The sequence below is a fragment of the Diplotaxodon limnothrissa genome, linkage group LG20 (assembly GCF_057381915.1).
Source record: "Diplotaxodon limnothrissa isolate DT_005_m linkage group LG20, D_limnothrissa_male_GT1.1, whole genome shotgun sequence".
Classification (NCBI taxonomy): Eukaryota; Metazoa; Chordata; class Actinopteri; order Cichliformes; family Cichlidae; genus Diplotaxodon; species Diplotaxodon limnothrissa.
Genome location: NC_140615.1, coordinates 33,969,213 through 33,977,224, shown reverse-complemented (window position 1 = coordinate 33,977,224; position 8,012 = coordinate 33,969,213).

Here is an 8,012-nt window from a genome sequence, read left to right as displayed (position 1 = left end):
ACCTTTGCCATTTGAGTTATTGGCCTCTCTGCCAGTAAGTTTGCTTCATGCATTGTACGTTTTCTTGAAGAAAACTCCTCATATAAAGAATACATCCTGTGAAGAGATGGATGCGGCTACCAGAACCGAAACCTCCTCTTATGCAACACCCTCCGCAAGTTTGCTACTGAAAACAAGAAGCAAGTTACGCAGTAGTATCTTAAAAGATGTCACACACAAATAGAGGGTAATTTGCTGCATAGTGAGAGAAGCCAAAGGAACAGAGACATCCATGTATCAGGTGAGTGTCCCGCTGTGATCCAGGGAGCTATGCCCAATCCACGGCCATACCATGTGAGATACATGGACTACAGTTTCTTCGCACACTTCAGCCAAGTGCACACCTGCAAGTCAATCCGACCGGGGAAAAGTGCTGCCGATCCAACAATGGATTCTCTCATTTACTTCACATTTACTTTACTTTCACACTGAGATGATTCCAGGCTATTAAAAAAAATGCATGCTTACTTTTGAACATGTGAGTCCAATTTTATGTTTATATAATGTGTGAATGTGTTAAAACTCAGTTTTTGGTTCTCTCTTCTGCCCCTATTTTTTCTTCTTTCCTCCTTTGATATGAGTCAATCCACTAGATTCAATGCTGGTGAAACTATATCATACCACCACCACTGATAACGTACAACCCTAACCAACCTCAGGAAGAAGAGGAGACATCACAGTGTCACTATTATACAGCACCAGATGAGAAATTAAGAAGCTTAACATCTTCAAACGCTTAATTTTTTTAACATGATACAGTGTCGTGTTATTGACCTTAGCACTAGAAAGTGTGCACCAGAAATTACTGGTAAATTCTCATAATATGTGGTCAAATGTATCTTAAGGAGGAAATCACTACAGATAATTTTATTACTCTTAATAGCCTTCGGACATTATTTGGCCAAGCTCGAAGTTTTTATAGAAATTGGGAAACTGCCAGGCTAGGAGTTGAGCTAGATTAGCTTTGGGTTGTTTTTTTAAGACCAACCTGTCAGACGGATGCGTTCGTGTCTGTGGAAGAAGGCTAGCAATTAGCACAGAAATGCTGCGCATTTAATTTAAATATAGACGAGGCTTCGATGCAGCGAGTGCGTTGTGTGGAAATAGCCTTGCTATCGCTAATTCAACGGCTGAATGGGGAACAAGTAGAGACCCAGGACGTGAGGACATTTGAAAAACACGCATGTCCACTTGTGGTCACACCGAAACAAGTAAGTACATTTGAAATATTAAACGGCGCACTGATGACTGTGTAAAGTCATTTCGCATCCCAAATGTGTACCAAAATAGCATTATTGCTTCATTTAGGTATTTAGTTTTACATGAAACGTGTATTTTTTTCATGCTCCTGATTTTATTTATTTATTTACTTATTGGATGTACGTGCTAATCGTTGGACAAGTGGCACAGAAGTTGACCCTTTATTTGGTTCAGCTGACACTGGAGGGTTTTAGTAGATGAACTGTGCTTTTATAGTCCACTGATTATGTCTAGGCCTGGGCTTTGATGAGTGAACTCGAGAAGCTTAAATTGTATTCCTTTTGAGACATTTAAAGGTGAATCTGGTCTTATGCTTGGGATCATTGAGGCTGTGCATTACCCAACTTTGCTTGAGTTTCAGCTCAGGGACTGATAGCAGTTCACCCAATTCATTTTTATTTATATAGCGCCAAATCACAACAGCACTTGCCTCAAAGTGATTGTAAGGTGAAGACCCTACAGTAATACAAAAAAAACCAACAACCCATGAGTCAGATGATCTCCTATGAGCAGCACTTGGAAACAGTGGGGAGGAAAAACTCCCATCACGTGAGGCCCTTAGCAGCCTAGGCTCATTGCAGCAGGGAGGTTTCAGGGTCACCTGATCCAGCCTTAACTACAAGCTTTATCATAAACTTTTAAGCCTAATCTTAAAAGTAGACAGAGCACCTGTCCCCCAAAATCTAAACTCGTTGCACAGAAGAGGGGCCTAAAGCTTAAAGCTCTGCCTCCTATTGTACAGTGTAATACTCTCAGACTGATACCCATCAGTCTGAGAGCAAAGTGCCCTACTGGGGCGATATGGTACTATGGCATTTTTAAGATAAGATGGGGTTGTTCAAGACCAATTTTGGATTTAACAGAGTGAATGAAGATAAGCCAATATGGGAGAAATATGCTCTCTTTCTAGCCCCTATCAGTACTCTCACTGCAGCATTTCGGATTAACTAAAGGTTTTGGTGTTTGCCATCGGATTTCATGGATAGATGAGGCTGGTTATCATCTGCAGTGTAAATGTGTGCTATGCCTTCTAATAATGCTACCTAAGCAAAGACACCCCAATAACTTTAGTTTGCCACCTCCATGTTTCATCGTAATACATATTATGTTCTGTTTATAGAATTTTGTGTTTGATTTACCCAAAATATAATGAGACCACTTTCTATTGAGCAGTTGAATTTTCAACCACTGGGTGGACGGAGCACTCTCCCATCTACAAAAAAGATTTAAGGATCCTCAGTTTGTGTTTTGGCAAATTCACAAAAGCCTTTTGTATTCTTATTGGTTAGCAATTGTTTTTGCACTGCCACTGTTCCATAGCTGATTTTCCACTGTCTTTTGATCAGTGAAGTCTGACCTTTACTGATATGAAAACAGCCTGCTCCTTGTATGCTTTCATTAGATATCTTGTAACTTCCTCAATGAGCTGTCACAGAAGGATTTTTGGATAAGCTGCCACTCCTGGGAAAGGTAAATGTTGTTCCAAGTCATTTCTGTGTGTGGACAATGTATCCAAAGTTTTGTAGGCCTTTCCAGATATATATTTCAATCAGCTTCTTTCCTTTTATCTTCTTCTATTGTTTCTATTTAATTTTGGGACAGCAAGGTACCGGTGAGACTGTTTAGCCAACATTAATCTATGTGATAAACTAAGTGGTAGAATAGTTTCCTTTTTTAGTTTAATAAATATAACTATCATTAAAAGCTTGTTCCAGGACTTTTATAATTATTGTTTTCTGTTGAACTGAAACAGTTTAGTTTAAAATAGAGAAATTGACAAAATCAGTAAGAAGACAAATTCCTTTTTCATTACACTGTATTTGAATAGCTTTTACATACAGTACTGTTCAAAAGTCTTAGGCTGTCTTTCATTTCTTTATAATTTGGTGGGAAACTAGAAATATGGGGCTTTGTTAAAACGCATATGGAAATAAAATATATAAGGCAAAAACAGAATCTGTATAATTCTAATGAGCTTGAAAGTCAACATTTGTATTGAACACATTTTTTTCTTCATTAAACTTCATCAAATGTCTTGAACAAGCTTTCTTGCCATTTTTTTAAGTAGTCGTTAAGTAGTAGTTCTCCAGGCTTCTTGAAGAATGTTCAAAGGTCAAAGATCATCCAACAGTACTGCAATAATGTTGAGGTACAGTCGATGACTGATAGTTTTCTCTAGTGTGTTTTCTATGTATGCCTTTGTGCATTAGCAGCATTTTTCTGGTTCATTATCATGCTAAAAGCTGAGCCCCTTTTCAATCAGACTGCTTCATGATGGGTCAAAATCTGGCAGTTCTTTCCCCACAGTGTGGGAGACCCATGCCTGCCCCATTGTTATCTTGATATTTTTCATAGATTCAGCTAAAAAATGGCTTTTTCTTTTTTTTTTGGCAGACCACTAGTCCTTAAAAATACAATTTAAAGTTGCTTCTTTACGAAGTTGTCTTTTACATGTAGACATATCACTGATTCATCCCTTCCGTCAGTCTTCTCCTGCTTGAATCATTCACAGATTCGTTTTAAGTGGTTTAAAAAAAATTGGAAGATCCTCAGAAAGCCTGTAGAAGTTTTCCCCAAGCCCACTTAAAAATACAAGAAAGTCTCACTCCTTAAAAACAACATTAAGAAACAATGGATGGCTGGAGAGTTTTTCAAAGCACTGTTGATGCAGTGTTTTTACTACGCAGTGAGATAACGTTGCGTCGCATATTAGGCCAATTTTTCCAGAATAAACAGCTGCGTGAGCTTGGAAATTCTTATTAATCATATATTCAACATATCAATGTCCTCTTACTTCGTATTTAAACCGGAAGTTTCCCGAAAGGACTCTTCTCCCTTCGCCCGTATCGACTTCCGCCCCGTGCCTGTTTGTAAACATGCGTCAAGACCACGTGATCCTGTCGACGTATTTCAGAGCCCCGTCCAATCAGAAAACGGGGGTGTGTGCGAGTGGGCGTGGTTGAATTCTGTTGCTGTGAAAATGTCGATGGACTACGGGTTTTCATTAGGGCAAGGGACCACTCTGGAGCCAATGTTAACCAAGAGGTTGATGGGAGGTTATATCAGCGACGAAGAAGCAGTTATAGTGAACCGGAGAGGTTGCGAAAGAGTCGCTGTCGGTAAGCAGCCTCATCATCAGATCTTCAGGAAGAAACTGTTTATTTACATCTACCGGCTGCTCCTATGAGTCATGTAACATAATCTGTATGTATATAGGCTATAGTGCCCCTACTCTGGGTGATGAGCTGTTTTAGTGATGTTTACTAACGTTCTTCGTTTGTTTGGGGGGGGGGGGGGGGGGGGGGGGGGGGGGGGGTTGTTTTTTTTCTGTGTTATATAATTGTACTAGCGTTGAGCTTTGCTTATTTAAAACTACAGCTAATCGTAAAACAGTTGCTATGTTTCGTTTTATTAAAGGCCGATTAAAAATTACGCATGAACGTGATATGATTATTATAGTGCAGTGCGCAGTTTCCAGGGTTGCTTCCCAACGTTACCCGGAAATAATTTAGAAAAAAAAAAGAAAAAGTATTTGTTACAAACTGTTCCCTTATAAAACATGTCTGTGCGCATTTGTGGCTCATTTTCTTCGGAGACAGTGAGAGGGGCAGAGTTGGGTGGGAAGGTGTGCTGGATGCTTACTGCAGGAGGATGTTGCGCACTTCAATTTACCCCCGGAGTGAGTGGTCCGTGCATCCATGCGGTACTGCGTAATAATTTGTTTTCGAGAAAGATGTTGATAACGTGTTTGTTTATGACTTTTAGTTTGTCATTTCGGGTGCAGAATTTAAATTATTGAAATTTAGGACGTGTAGTCATGTGCATGAGTGTCTTGATTGAGTAAGTTTAAAATTAAGTTACAACACGGAGTAAAACTAGTTTACCTTGAAAACTGTAATTCATAATAGGTAACCCATAGAGAAGCTACTACTCCTCCAGTCACTTTGCGTGATATACTGACTTTGAATTGTGTTATGATTGCACCTGTCAGAGTGCGTCACGCTAATATAGCACAATTTATTCTTAACATGTTTAAACTGTCATGTTGAAAGTAATAGAAAATAAACAATAAAATATGACAAAACTTAAAATTATGTAAGATGTTTTTTTTTCTTCCGCTGTTCATGAGCAAAATTACATCCTTGAGTTACTAATTTCAAAACTTGCTCCCGATTTATTTCTAAAGGCTCATTTTTTGTTGTTTGTTGATGTTTATTGTGTGCCCTGTTGTTCCAGTGCCTTGACTCAGCTCCATCCATCCAGAGGTTTCTGTCATACGCACTTTTTATTCCTGATGTAAACAAACCGTCAGAGGGCAATACCTTCGATCACCAAAAGATGGCGTATTTATGCAGGGTTACAGAACAGTTTGTTCTGAAGCAAGAAAGTTCTCTAAACACTGTTCTTGGAATGAGTCAGATATTGGGAAGCATTGATGCAACACTACAGATTGAGGGTGAAACAGCAGCTTGCGCATCTAAATGAGGGGTAACTAATGTATTTTTCATTCATTTTTGTGCCTGGTAATGTTAGAAACCTCCAAATGACTGCAATCCTTTTAACAATTCGAGTTGCTGACGTCTTCAAATGCACATTAAGAGACCATTTTCAGGGTTGAGATTGAAATGCTATAGGAATGTTTCTGGAATTTAACGTAGTTAAAATAGACGACATAGTTCAACGTAGAAATAAAAAATGCTTAACCTCTCAGCTGATATTGCTGTTTATCTTTTCACAGAGCAAAAGTAGAGACACGCTCAACTTCCCTTGAAAGGTGAGAACCAGCACACTTCTCAGAAAACCAGGTCAGCCAAGTTTTTTGTAGAACAAATGGCAGAACAGAGCAGTAGTCCATTGTTTTTATCAAATGTTATCCAAAAGTCAAGTATCTGTGTGATATTTGCAATATTTTTGAAGGTTGTTAAGTCAAGGGTGTGGCCAGTAGTTGGTGATTATACCTACAAACAACATGTCACATTTTAACATGTAATATGTTACTTTTTGTTACCCTACTTTATCGTTTTTAGATATATAAAACTATGGACCTTTAAATAATATTTTTGTTCTAGATCATATCATATTTTTATCTATCCATCTGACATGGTTTTTTAGGAGCTTCTTCCGATGGCAAAGCTCTGCCAGATGTCTCTTCATGATACAGCGACTGATGCTTAACACTTCTGAGAGGCAACTTGAAACCAGGTAATAAAAGGTAACAACTGTTTTGTTTTACTTAAGACAACATAGATTTTAGACTTTTTCTTTTTTAGCCTGAGATCAAAAATATGCGCAGCTGCATTCAGGATTTTTATTCTTTGTTCCCATTGCAGCCAGAAAACAATATCAATGGAGCTGACTGGGCACCTTTCCAAGGGAGAGATTAAGGTTTAGGAAGTGGAACAGGCATGGCTGATAGATGACATGGCTAAAATTAACACACTACCCACTGGATGAGGAGAATAAATAGCTGACAGGAAGGACCAACACTTTAAAAGCATGTACCCTTAAAGTCACATAATATAACTGTCAGCACAACCATTGTCACACTAAAACTTCCTGTTCCTGTTAGAGGGCTACAGATTGGACCCTTTAGCATTTCCCAAGTTATCAAAAATGCTGGAATATCTAGAAAGATTGGAAATGAATGAAATTATTTCATTTTATTCAATTTTAGAAAGTTTATGTTTTGTAGATGGCCAAGTTTAGAAATACCTGCAACTTAAAGTAAAAAAAATACTGCATCTTAAAGTAGTAGGTTAACTTAACATAAAGTGTTGCACTTAATAGCGTAAAGCTCAACGTGAAAAATATACTTCTTAGTCTTTTTCTAGTTATTTTGCAAGAGATGCACAGGACATCTTCATCCTAGAGGAGCAGATAGACCTCAATCCTCTGATCAATACCCTCTACTTCTACCGGTCTGCACGGAGCAAACATGCTTTGATCCCTCAGATCCCTTACATTTCCCATATAGCTCGAGGGTGAAAGCTGATTCTTTTAGCAATGCTCTTCTTTCTCAATCCTGTAAGGTGAAGCTGTGGGCTCTGTGTTCTTGGGCTCCAGTGGGGAATTAGGACATCACGAGCTACAAGTGCTTTAGGGAAGAAAATTTACAGCCACATGAAATGCTGGAAATCTACACTTGCAACTGGAGAATAATGGAAAATTTAAGGCATAAAAATAGAGAGCTTAGTTTGTGCTTCAGAGGCTCAATGAAGCCTTTGAACTCACTGTAAAACTAAAAGGTTTAGGAGATCAGTGTGACCGGACTGCAGTAGAAAAAATATTCTCAAAACATAGTTGACATCCACTTCAGCACTTGAGTACAAACTTGCAGTTATAATGTTAGGCTTAAACATTTTCCTCCGTGTTTTTAAAAATGATGAATTATTAATCAAAGCACTAGTTCAGTGTTAACATTGCCGTGTATCTCTAATATAAATAGGTGTGGTGGTGAAATGACAAGCAAACTTTATTTGGCTTTCGGTAGCTGAGACAAAGCTTTTGTTTCAGTTTAGTTTATAAAGGGCACTTTATGCTTCTGAAATGTGAACAGACCTAATAGGGACAGATGAGCTCATAAAAGGGACAGAACCAGGCTTGTTCCTCTTGTCGCCCTGCCCGGACGCTGCTTCCTGTATTGTTTGCATAGATTCAAATATCATTTTTGTTACGCTTAGCTTTCTTCAGACTAATTTTGTATATTGACACTG